Raw genomic sequence first — 13,099 nt, forward strand, 5'->3', positions numbered from 1 at the left:
TTTTCGTACTGTTATTGCACTATAAAAATAAACGGATAAATAATAAAGGTTTTAATTTTATGCTTGGCTTGCGTATATAAAGAAAATGGGACATGGGCTGCTCCAGGATCAACATATATATACTACTGCCGATAAACAAATTGATTCATAAGCTGGAAAGCTTTGGGATATCTCCCAAACTAAGAAATTGGCTTCATTCATTTGTCACGGACAGAAAATTTCAAGCCAAAATCAATGATATACTATCGAAGGAGAGGCGCGTATTGTCCGGAGTCCCGCAGGGCTCCGTTCTTTGCCCCGCAGGGCTCCGTTCTCTTCTCTGCAGATTTAATTGAATTGGAGATGCAACAAGAAAATATGCCAACTCCAATGTTATGAATCCCAAATTAAATCAAGCTTTGATTCCCCCTGTGGAAAATGTCCGTGATCTTGGGATCTACTTCTCCAGTAACCTGAGTTTCCATTATCATTATTCGGTGATTATTCGGAAATCACATCAGAGGATCAACATGTTCTTTTCCATTCTAAAAAACGCATCGTGGAGTGTTTTTATAAAATGCTATACAATTTACATACGCCCTTTACTCGAATATGGAACGATAGTCACTTCTCCAATCCTAAAAGATCATATTATAAAATTGGAATCTGTGCAAAAGTCATTTGTTTTCAGAATTTTCAAAAAATTCAGGATGGCATACACTTCATACTTTGAAGCACTGGAAGAATGTCAGCTAAGTTCCTTGGAGTATCGCAGGCTCTATAATGATTTGGTCTACACGTATAAAATTATTGTTTCCAAAGAAATTATCATGGAGGTTCCAATTTTCGAAATATTTAATCATGCTGGATCATTGCGACGTCACAAATACTATCTCAAATCACTTATCAAAAACTCAACAAAAATATCTTCTCAATTTCTCTCTAATAGAGTAATCAGATGTTGGAACTCTTTACCCGCCAAAGTGTTTCCGGTGAAGCCCTCGTCAGCGGCTTTCAAAAATCGACTATTATCCTGTGATCTAAAACATTTTCTTGTCTTGAATTCAACTAATTACTAACTCGGTTTTTCCTTCATCTCCCAATTACTACAAATGTATGTCCCTGTTATATTTCCTAGTTTCATAGACATTTCACGTGTTAGTGGTTTTCTCCCCTTCGTTGAAATAAATAAATAAATAAATAAAGTGAAGTTGGTATCGTTTTCTAAAAACTGACAAAAAATGAATGAAACTTTTGAAGCAGTATTTTTTTTCGATTTTCAAAATTCTCAAATTTCAGATTTCTGCGCCAAGAAGACGAATGGGCTCATCCCAAGATTTGAGAATTCTCAAAGATTTAAAAAGGAAAGCTGATAATAAAAATCTAGAAACCAATCAGCACAACCGTCCGTTTCTCGATTTTTATAAATGCCGAAATTTTCATTTCAGCGGGAATTTCGAGAGTTTTCTACCCAAAACATTTGAAATGAGTTTAAATTTTTTCAAAAAATAAAAGTTCGTATTTCGGTCAAAAAGAATGGGGAAATGACATCATTCAGGCACTCAACTGACACCGATCGGCCACCACCCCAGGAGGAACACAGAAAAATAGCCAAAAACAGTCGAATAAAAAATTCGTCACTTTTTTCTGGAAGTTTCCTCTCTTTTTTGTCGTTTTTGCAACTTTGATTTCTGAATTTTATTTCTGGGACCCGTGCTGGATAGATTTTTGCATAATCTGGAAAATGGAAATTTTTTCGAAAAATGTGATTTTTATAGGTCTATTCCCGCTGTTTCTCCCTCAATTTTCAATTTCCCTGTTTCAATTTTCGAAATTTCTGTGTTTCAAAAGTCCACTACTAGTCTTCAGTCTTTCCTCTTTCTCTTCAAGATAAAAAAAATGGGTGTGTTGTACCAGTCTCGGCTCCTTTCTCTACGTCCGAAAAGCACCCGGACGGAGAAATCTATTACTTATCGATGAGAAAAGAGAAAAAGAGAGTCCATCTGTCTCCTCGTCCCCTGCACCGATTAATGTGATTTTTTTTCGAAAGTTTGCAAAACGAATTTTGCACTTTTGATTCTTCGAAAGTCATCGGAAAAGGACAGTAAACATTGATAAAGATTGCGGGAGTTTTTCTTTTCGCTTTTTTTGTTCAGAAATTCCATTTGTGTGCATTCTGACGTGATGGTGTTTGCGTCTCGTTTGCGCCGTACCGTACGACAAGAGCCATCTTTTTTCTTTTTTCCTCAAACTAACTAGGGAAGGTTGTAGCTGGGGTACGGGACTTTGATATGATGCCTAAATCATTCGAAAGATGAGAATAAGACATTTTCAAATATATATTCAGATTTTGCTGCGGACATTCCAGATCCGAGAAAATCGAATTTGAAATTTGGCTGAAATTCGAATATTTTGAGGGCCACATCTCCCCCCTTTCTTATATGCATTGTGGAACTAGTTGAAAGCAGCGACTGGTGGTGTAGCGGTGAAGAGGGAGGACGGTAACTGACTAGGGTTGGGTTCGATTTCTCTCTCCTTTGTCTGTTTTTGTTTTTGTTTTCGGTCTTTGTGGAAATCTTCAAAATGTTCCGAACACATTTTTCAAAAAAATTTCATTTTGATACTGAAAAATTGTAGTCGTTGTTTTTAGGCTTTTTTCTATGCCTTGCGGGTTGAAATTTTTTTTTCGATTTTCTGATTATCCAGGGTCTTTAGAATTCGAATTTTCAATGTCTGAGCACCGAAAAAAAAACGAATTTGGAGTTTTTCAGTTTTTGGCTGATTTTTTTCTAGATTTTGCTAAGTTTTGCTTCTAGAATAACATTTTTCTGCGTTTTCTCGACGATTTTCTAGCTAAATCTCTTGTTTTTTTCCCAACAAAAAAAATCAAAAATTATCTTTGTGTGCATTCTGACGTGGTGGTGTTTGCGTCTCGAATGCGCTATACCGAACGACAGAAGTTTTCTGGACCAAATTCGAGCGATTTTTTTGTTTTCTAACACTTTTCTCATGTCGAATCGTTGTTTTCGAGCCTTTTTTTGATATTTTTCGTGATTTTTATTTTTTTTTTCCCTGATTTTTTATACCTTTTTATCCTTTTGGACTTCTGAAATTTCGAATTTTTAGCTGAATCTCGAATTTTTCAGTTTTTAGAAATTTCTGGCTGATTTTTCGAAGATTTTCCCGCTTTTTGGCTTGAAAATTCTAATTGTTCTGCGTTTTTCACGGTTTTCTGGTATATTTTGGTTGTATTCTGACTCTAAACATCTAACCGGCATTTTTCGGATTTTTCGAGGATTTTTCTGATTTTTGACTTTTCTGCATTTTTTGAAATCTGATTTTAGCTATATTTTTACTATTATCCCGGAAAATTTTTTTCGCATTTTTGGCATTTTTTGATGCTCAAAACGAAATTTCTGGTATTCTAGTGATTTTTAACTGTTTTTAATGAACTGAAAACCCATTTCTCGGCCGAATTTTCAAGTAAAATACGATTTTTTGGTGTTTTCACCAATAAATCAAAATTTATAAAAGCTTTTTTTTCGGCCAAATCTCCTACAAAACATTCTCCTCTTCTTCAAAAATCCTCTAAAATTTCTCTTGAAATTTCACACAAAATCCATCGTCCTGCACGTTCTCTTGCGATAGTGTGAAGTAGTACAGACAGAACTACTAAAAAAACGCTTTGACAAACTAAATTCTCAATTCACATGTTGCAAAAAGAGACGAGCGAGAAAGCGCGAGCACACCCAACACTCGACAGAAAACCACTCTCTTCAAACCACACACTATTTCTCTAAAAGCTAGAGATAGGGAGTGGCGTGAGAGACGCAGAGAGGGTGATACAGCGACAGCAGCAGTCGTCATCCTGGCGAGATAGTAAGAGACGCAGACTGTGTCTGCCCACTCTCTCACTTCTCCCACACTCTCTCTGGAAAAGCGAACGAAGCGATGAAGAGCAGCAGCAGAGGCAGCGAGCTCCGACGGCCAACGAGGCTCCGGGAGTCCTTGAGCAGTTGAGAAGAGAGACGAGGCTTCAAAAAATCCCGTGTTTTTCAAATTTGTGTGTGTTTTCAATTTTTTGCCCTTTCAATTTTTCAATTTTATTTTTTTCCTGGTTCCGACCGAGTCATATGGTTCATTTCGTTCCGAAGAGCGAGCTTCTGACCCCAATTTCGTGTCTATTGGTTCGCGCAGATAACCGCGAGAGATTGAGAGACGCAGACAGGAGGAACGATACTACCTACTGCTTCTTCTTTCTTCTTCTAAATACATTTCACTTATTCTACAGAATTTAAATTTGAAAAAGAAAATAGTTCTAAACCGAAAGATAAAGAATCTGTGTTCGTTTTTTTTGGTACTCTTGATTTTCAAGTGATAGGAATTCTCGAGTGACTTTTCTCACAGAAAGAGAGATAGGGCGCGGGAGATAAACTCTTCGGTTTTTCCTATTTTTTCGACTTTTGAACTTTTTTGAGAAATTTGAATTTCCCGCTGTTTTCTGTCCTTTTTGGTCTGATTATTATATGAATTTTCAGCGTTTTTTGGGGTCTGCCGATTTTCGTGATTTTCCCCGAATTTTAGATAATTTAGACCATTTTTAGTCCATTTTCGGCCCATTTTTACCTATTTTTCATTGAATTTAGTCTAATGTTTGCTACGAATTTCAGCTCAAATTCCCGGATTTTCAAGCGAAATTTCGTAATTCAAAAATCATGAAATTTGCTTAAAGTCCTGTAATATAGAGCCAAAATTCGTATGTAAAAATTAGATGAAACTCAAAGAAAAGTAGGGCAAAATGGCTAAAATTAACTGAAAATCATAATTTTTGTCTTCATATTTTAGTCGATTTTTCCCATTTTCTGTGATTTTTCCGACGTTTTCCCATGAATTTCGGCTTATTTTTTGTCAAAGTTCAGTATTGTTGACTTATACCGTTCGGTGGTTTCAAAAACTTATTTTGACCTACTTTCCCCTGATTTTTAGATCAATTTTTACGAATTTTGGCGTTTTTGACCTATTCCAGCCAATTCATTCAGATTTTGAAGCACTTTTTGGCTTTTTTTCGCTATTTTCATGATATTTCTCATCAAATTTGAACCATTTTTTGAATTTTTATCGATTTTGGGTTTTCGCGAATTTTAGCTCAAAATTTGAAATTTTCGTAAATTCCGGAATTTTTGGCTATTTTCTCACATTTTTTTGGCTAATTTTGAGCTATTCTTGGTTATATTTGGCTCAAAAATTATATTTTTTCCAATTTTTCTTCAAAAAAAAACTTTGCCAAACAAGTCAAAACTACTAATATATTTCGCAACAATTACATTCACATTTTCCTCTTTTTTCGAAATATCTCCCATTCTCCATGAAATCCGAACCCGCATTCATTCCCAGTTGAGGCTCTCCTCCCTCGCGCTTTGTCATGTTTGTCGCATTTTGCAAAAAAAAAGAAGAGAAAACTTATTTTTTTCTGCAAAAAAAAACAATTCTTCTTCTCCTTTTTTGGGCGGATTTTTGAAGACAAAATTTGAATTTTAGCGAGTTTTGGCGCCTCAATTAATTTTCATCGGTTGTCTTGTCTTCTGGTCCAGATGTTTGGGGATGCCGTTTTGACACCGATTTCGAAAGAATTCGACTATTTTCAGGAGATAAATATTTAAAAAATTAACAAAAATCAATCAAAAAAGCTCGAAAAATTCAAGAAAAAAATTGAAAAATTCCAGAAGGTTCTGGAATTTTTTTGTATTTTTGAATTTCCGCCAAACTGAAATTGCTCTATTTTTGAGATTTTTCGATTTTTGAGACGATTTTTCGAGGTTTTCCGATTTGGTTTTTTTTGAATTTTCGAATTCCGAATTTGGAATTTCTTGGTTTCTATGTCAGTATACAGTATGTTTCTGCACATTTTACTGCAGGAAAAATGTAAATATGTAAAGGAGTGAAAAATTCGAAATCTAAAAATTTCTAGGGCTTTCACTGAAAACTAGACAAAAATTCATTTTAAATCTAGGCATCTAGGTGAAATCTTAACATTACAAAATAAGGAAAAATGATTTTCCATCCGATTTTTGTGGTTTTTTTGAGGAATTTCGCTTTCCCAAAAAACATCCAGCAGCAATCATAAATCTTTTGACCCTAACCCGACCTATATTTCCTGTACCCCCTACATCTCCTTGCTTCCTTCCCTTCCATTCATATCCTATTCATTTCATTTCAAAACGCTTTTTGTTACTAATCGTGGTGGCTGAATTCTCTTCGTGATTCAATTTTCTTCTTTTTTCCTCCTCTGTAGCTTTCACTCCCTGCGTTCCTTCTCTCCCCATACAGTCCATCCAGTTCAGAATAAGATTCCGGGTGTCAACCAACCGAAACAAGGGAAACAAGGGTGACCATTGAACGCTTTTGAGAGTCCTTTTTTTGGGGTGAATAAGCCGCCATACAAGGCACATATATAGTTGAGTAAACACACTGTGTCCCTAGATATTCTCTCTAGAAGGTCAAATCACGTGAAACGACGAGACGAGACACTGACGACCCCATAGTGTCACAAGAAGAAGACGACGAAGAAGAAGACGAAGATGGTTATGATCTGATTGTGATGATAAGAATAGAAGGAGAAGTGATAAGACAGTATGTGTAGGAGGAGGCGGAGGAGGAGGCCCAATTTCTCACCACGAGTTGTTCGCTTTTTTCCAAAGTTTATCATAGAGCAGTTTCTCTGGCTTTTTAGTACCTGAACTTCAGGTCTTGAAGTTCAGTTATCTTCCCTTTCTGTTGAGCTACACGTTTGTTAAGGGGTTTAAGGCTTTAATCTTACGGTAGCTAGTCGAGTCGATTGTCATACTGTAGCTAGGCTAGGAAAGCTAAGCTGGCCTAGATTGACACCAGTTAGAAGCGATGCCTCCATTTGTCGGTGATGAAGCGTTTGAGCCAATGGCATACTGTCGCTAGTCTAGTTTGGGGTCAGTTGCGCTCCTTTTGTCGGCGCCACCAACTCGGCAATGGCTGTCATTCTGGAACGCCCCAGCAGCAGGGTCATTTGACTCTTTAGAGTGCACTCACTCAAACAGCTGATTCAAGTTGTTCAAATGATGCACTTGACGTTTTGAACGTTATCGATTTGTTAATTGGATTCTTGGATTTCTAGATTCTAAGATTCCTGGATTTTGACATTCTGACGGACTCTGAAGTACATATACTTAAGAATTCGGAGATATTGAGATTTCGAGATTCTGTAGCCTTCTGAACGATTCTGGAGTTGTGGGATTCTCGGTTTTTTAGACCCTCACAGACTCTGACGAACTCTAAATGATTCTGAAATTTTGAGATTCTAAAGAATTCTGGAATTTTGAGATTCGGAAGGAGTTTGAAGGATTCTGAAAGTTTGAGATCCTCGCATTCTTTCACTCTCGAATTCTAAGATTTTTAAAAAAGGATTCTGAAGCTTCTGAAGGATTCTGAAATTCTTTGATACGTGGATTCATAGATAACCAGGTTCCTAGCTTCTTAGAATGCTAGATTTCTGGATTCCTATATTCTTGGATTTTTTTGGCTTGGCACTTTTATCAATCGCCTGATCCAGTCCCTTCTAGGTAGGATTACTGTGTTTTTTTGTGGATTACTGTAGTCGAAATTGGCTCCTGAACCCTGAACTATGATTCAATTTTTCTCGGTTCCTGTCAGAGATTCCGAACAGTGGTTAACTATCAAAATTTTTATCATAATATCAGTAATATTCCGTTAGTTTATCACTTTTTGATATCTCCAATAGGAACCGAGATATATGAGATCAAAGTTGACGGTTAGAATATTTTTGGTAAATTAGGTCAAAATGACATTTCAAACGTTCTGGATCATTAGACATTGAAAAACTCCAAAATTTCCAGGACAACCGTTCTATTTCGGTTGCTCTCTCCCACCCTTATTGCACTACAACCTACCACATGTTGTATCCTCTCACTTCTCCCACTTCACCTAAAAATTTCAAAATGTGACATTTTGAACTTTGATCCATTCAGTCAAAGTCAATTTTGCAACAAGTGATTGGCAATCAAAACTCGTCCTCGTTTGATGAGTCAAAAGAAATACTAGCGGCGAAGGACCTGGCTCCAGAATGTCCGAAGCTTCTGGAGCCGAGGAATGTGCACCCATTTGGAATGCGGTGTAGAAAGTTCAGAAACGTCCAGAACTTTTATGTTTCTATCTGAACGAATGAGCTTAAAAAAGTTCGGATAGAAAGTTCTAGAACTTGCAACATGGTACCTCTTGTGATAAGAGTCTTATCAATTTCTCACTATTAACGAGCTTGCAAGGAGAGCGAAGTCTTTTTTTTTCTCTGCGACCTCCTAGTCTCTCCAAGGTGTCACCTACCTTTGATGACGTGGAGAGTGTCTCCAGAAGGTGATAGAATGATAAAGAGACAAAGAGAGAGAGAGAGAGAGAGAGAGAGAGAGAGAGAGAGAGAGATTGGTCAAGGTTGTGCCATTGCCATTCATCAGGATACATGTCCCCATTAATGTTCAATAGAAAAATCTCCTTTTCCCTTTCCCAGGACCAATGGACCCACGCCTTTTCTGGGGGTCTTGGGAAATTGAATTTTTTGAGAAACCCGTTAATTTTCGTCTCTCTTTTCTGGTCGTTTTTCTCGCCCTCCTTGATTCTCCGCTCTATTTCCTTTATTGGATTTTTTTTGCGGAATAGAGAAGGAGACGTTGACTTTTTGAACTCTAGGAAAATTTACTTTGGAGGGAAATTGAAATTTGGGACCCAATTCTTGGGGGTGGGGCGCATTTTTCGTCGTAGAGAATCGAAAGTTTTCTTGAAAGTTCCCGAGAAAAATTCTGCCGAAATTATCCTATATTGAAATTTGGGTCCTTTTTCGAGAAAATGATTTTTCGATTTTTAAGAAATTTTCTCATTTTAAAATGCTGAAAGTTATAATCCACCTCTTGAATAGATTCTCGAAAATTCTATGTTTGCCGTCTATGAAATTGGAAGGTGTGGCCTTTTTTTCATGCACAATTTCGTATATAAAAAATCGATAAAAAAGCAAAACCTCGAAAAATGGAATCGAATAGCATAGAAGTTTCAATTTTAGCTGAAATTCCAGAAAATTAAATTTTTTTAAATGGTTCAATTTGGATACTTTTCAGAGTCCCTTCAAATTTCGAAAACTAGACATTTTCCTTCGGAAAAGTGGTCGAAGCCTGATTCTTTGAAATTTGAGGAGCCTAGAAGTCCCAGTTTTGGCTGAAAATCGAAAAAATATGTTTGAATTTTCAGGAAATTTGCAAGTTCTTGATTTTTATGTCAATTTTCAAGGGTTTTTTGCTTTCATTTTCAAATTTCTCGCTATTTTATTCCTTCAAAGAACGAGCAATTTTGATGTTCTAGACGTTTTCTTATCAACGATTTCATAATGACCTGATAGTTCTTATTTTTCCCTTAAAGGTGGGGGGACAGGAGATATTTCGTAGTTTTTTTGTAGCTAGAGTATGCATTCTACCGTGACGGTGTACAACGCTTAATGTCACTCTGCGTACAGCTGTCGTCCTCGCCTTTATGTATGCAATCGGGCGTCCGCTTTCTCTTTGCCCGCGTGGCTCAGTCGGTAGCGGCGCCGCACCCTCAATCATCGCCTTCACAAGTTCAACTCCTCGAGGGGCATCTTTGAACGGAATTTCGAGAACATTATTTTTTTCATGTCCCCCCACCTTTAATTCTCACTTTTTTCTCGAATTTTCTCTCCTCCTTCTGGAAATTTTCAAAAGCTTGAATCGATCGAAATTCGAAAAATGCTTAAATTTCCTAAAAATTTCTCTCAATCTGATTTCATAATTACACAAAAATTCTTATGTATTTTCCTTTTTTTTCAATTTCTTGTTCGATTTTCTCTCTCCTTCTCCTTTTTGAATCTTAAAAATACACATATTTCTGCAGACCGACATCCAAAAAGGCGCCGGGCTCTTTGCTTGATATCCGTCCGCCCCCCGAAAACACAAATGCAGATATCATCCAGTTTTTAGCCACACACACTATCACTCGAAAAATCAATCAATTCATTCGAAAAAAAGGAACAGAAGAAGGATTTTTGTTTAAAAAAGAGGACTACTCTCAATAAAGGAAATTAAAAGGAATCAGAAAACGAACGGAGCAAGATGCCTGATGTGAGTTTTTTGCATTTTTTGAAAATTTGAAATTAGGAGAAATGTTCAAAAATATCTGAAAACACTATATCATGGTTGCCGTCCAAAGTGGATAAATTTGGGACCAAAAATTCAGAAAAAAAAAAAGAAAATGTATCATTTTTTCGAACTTGGCGCTTATTTAAAGCGCATCGCCGTCTTGTAGGCCGCGGTTCATGCGCCTTTAAAGTATCTAGATTTCAAAAAAATTTTACCAGCCTATTTTTCTCGATTTTTTCATAGTTGTTACTGTGAAAATTGCGAAAAAATTGAATGAAAACGATGAAAATCGTCCAAGCAGCTGTGAAAATTGTCGAAAATCGAGAAAATGGGCTATAAATGATAATTTCCGAAATATCTGAAAACTTTAAAGGCGCATGAAATTTGAAGGCAAAAAACGATTCTTAAAACACCGCACCATCTCAAAAATTGGATTTCCCAAAATGACAACTACCGTAATCGACAAAAAACCCTACTTGTAAAATTCCGGGCCGGCCCGGTCCGGCCCGGAAGGCCCGTTATCAAAAATCCTGTATTTTTGAGCCAAATTTTGAGCTCTCAATATGCTTTTCTCCTTTTTTTTTCGTTTTTTCGGATTATTTGTCTGTTCGAAAAATATCGAAAAGCTCGAAAAAAATTTTTTGATGGTTAAAAATCACATAAGGGTCCCCCCTTTTGTGTTTTTTAAAAATTTCAAAACTTGTGAAATGACGGGCCCGGCCCGTTACAAGTATGCAAACAACAGTTTTTAGATTACGGTATTACTCTTGTCCGAAATCAATGCACGTTGCGGCCGAAAAAATAACGGTGGGCGGAGCTTGGCTCCCACAGAGAGAACCTTACTGTATTTTTCAAGTTATTGCACGCGCCTTTAATACAGTACCTCAACATTTATCGAATTTTTTCAAATTTCTCTTATTTTTTCGCTTGTTTCTGTCTAATTTTGTGTAATTCTTATAAATCTTTAATTTATTTTTCTTATAAAATAGAAAAAAAAACAGCCAAATAAAGCCCAAAATAAAAAACGTCCGAGGTACGGTATTTAAAGGCGCATGCATCAATTTGTTTTTTTCGCTGTGCGACCGACGATGCGATTTTGAGTAAATTTTCGGCCGCAACGTGCTTTGATTTCGGACGAGAGTAATAGTTTCTCTTCCATAGCCCCGATTTTTCTGTATCAGAATTGGCAAAGTGAACCCTTTAGCATGACAAAAAAATCTAGAAAATCTGTGTAGGTGGTGCTGACTATACCGACCGGTTGGCGATTTGTGGTTCATCCCCTCTTCTATAATCTTCCATCGATGAGTATTCTCTGTAGTCGTCGTTGGCTGTCTGTATCTCAGTTTAAAACGAATTTCGGACGAATTGAACCGCCGTTTTTTTGCAACAAATCGTGTTTTACGATGTTGGGTACAAAGTTTTTTTGGTCGTCTGTGTTTTGGAATCGAAAACTTGCGGTTTTGAGTTTTGGGCACTGTTTCAGCTAAAATTGCTTTACTAGCTCTCCCAGAGGCCTCTAAATCCATACAAGACCCATAAAATAAACAATCTTTCGAATTTTGAGCTTTTAGTTGCTTCCGCATCTTAAAATCTCTATTAAAAGTTTCATCTTCTCCTTAGTTTGCCATATACCGCGTATATCGGAGATCTCTATCCCCGAGAATGGTCTTGAGAATCATCTTGTTGCGTTCCTCTTCTTCCTCATCCCCTCTTTATTAGATCCTTCTGGAAGAATCTACGTGGCTTTCTGGACAAAGTCTCTTTTTTCTAGATTCCCATGATAGTTTTTTTTCCAATTTTTCGTCGTCTCTCCCAAATCGAAGATTTTTACGGTTTTCTCTTTAATAGCCCCCCGAAAAATTGATAGTTTTCGTTTGATCTCATGCCGGTGCCCCTCTTCTCAGTGTTGTATACGACTTGATCGAAAATAGAGGACAAATTCCAAAATCCAGAGGCATCAGAAGAATCAATCAACGAATTTTGATTGTTTTTTTTAATGGAGAAATAGAATAGGTACCAGAGAGAGAGAGTTGGTTAGAGAAATTTCAATTTCACAAGTTTTAAAGTAAAATTGTAAAATTGAGAGCGCTGATTGTACGGTATATAATAGAGATGTTGAGCCTAGTGGGATGGTTATTCTTCTGGGAAGTTCTGAAAAATCGGATTCTGACCAGATGACGATCAACTTGAAGAAGTGCCGACGATGCAATTGTCACTTTTTGGTGAGTAAAGTCTTCAGATTCTCATTAGAGCGTACTTGGCAAAACATAGCCAAGGCTAGACCGAGCTCCTTCTGAAGGTCAGAAGCAGCGTTGGTTCTAGTCCAAGGTTGCCGGAAATAGGACCGCTGCTTTTTGGTTACGGTACTTCTTGAATTCAGACACATCACTTTTTCTTGCCATATATGGCTGTCCACCAAAAACATTGTATTTTTAATGACCCCCGGCGAGGGGTGGTTTTAGTGATTGTTGCAGCGCAGTTGTGTTGTTTATTCCATTTTTTTCTTCGGGTTGCTGTTCTTCTTCTCCTCCCACCCACCCAGCTACTTCTCTTGCAAACATCATCTTTCCTCGTCTCCCCTACTATCTATCTATCTTGACGATTTCTTCTTCATTGACACAGTGATACTGTGTACAGAAGAAGAATAGAGAGGCATAGAAGAAGAAGAAGAAGAAGAAGCACGTGGCAAGGGCGTCTTCTGGTGGTAGGTCTCCATCTCTCTTGAGGAGGAGAGGAGACGATGTGTCTGTCGTTCGACATGTTTCAGTCTTGCTTTTCGCACCATAGGCAGCAGAATCGAAGAAAGCTTCAGCATCATAGCAATATTTCGTATTCTTTGGTTGCGACACCCTCTTCATCGGCCTCATCGTCAGTCTCATCGGTAAAGGGCTTTTGCTGGTTTGGGCTTTTGCTGGGCTTTCGCTGGTTTTTAAGAT

The sequence above is a fragment of the Caenorhabditis briggsae genome (assembly GCF_000004555.2).
Source record: "Caenorhabditis briggsae complete genome, chrIV, whole genome shotgun sequence".
In the NCBI taxonomy this organism is placed as follows: domain Eukaryota; kingdom Metazoa; phylum Nematoda; class Chromadorea; order Rhabditida; family Rhabditidae; genus Caenorhabditis; species Caenorhabditis briggsae.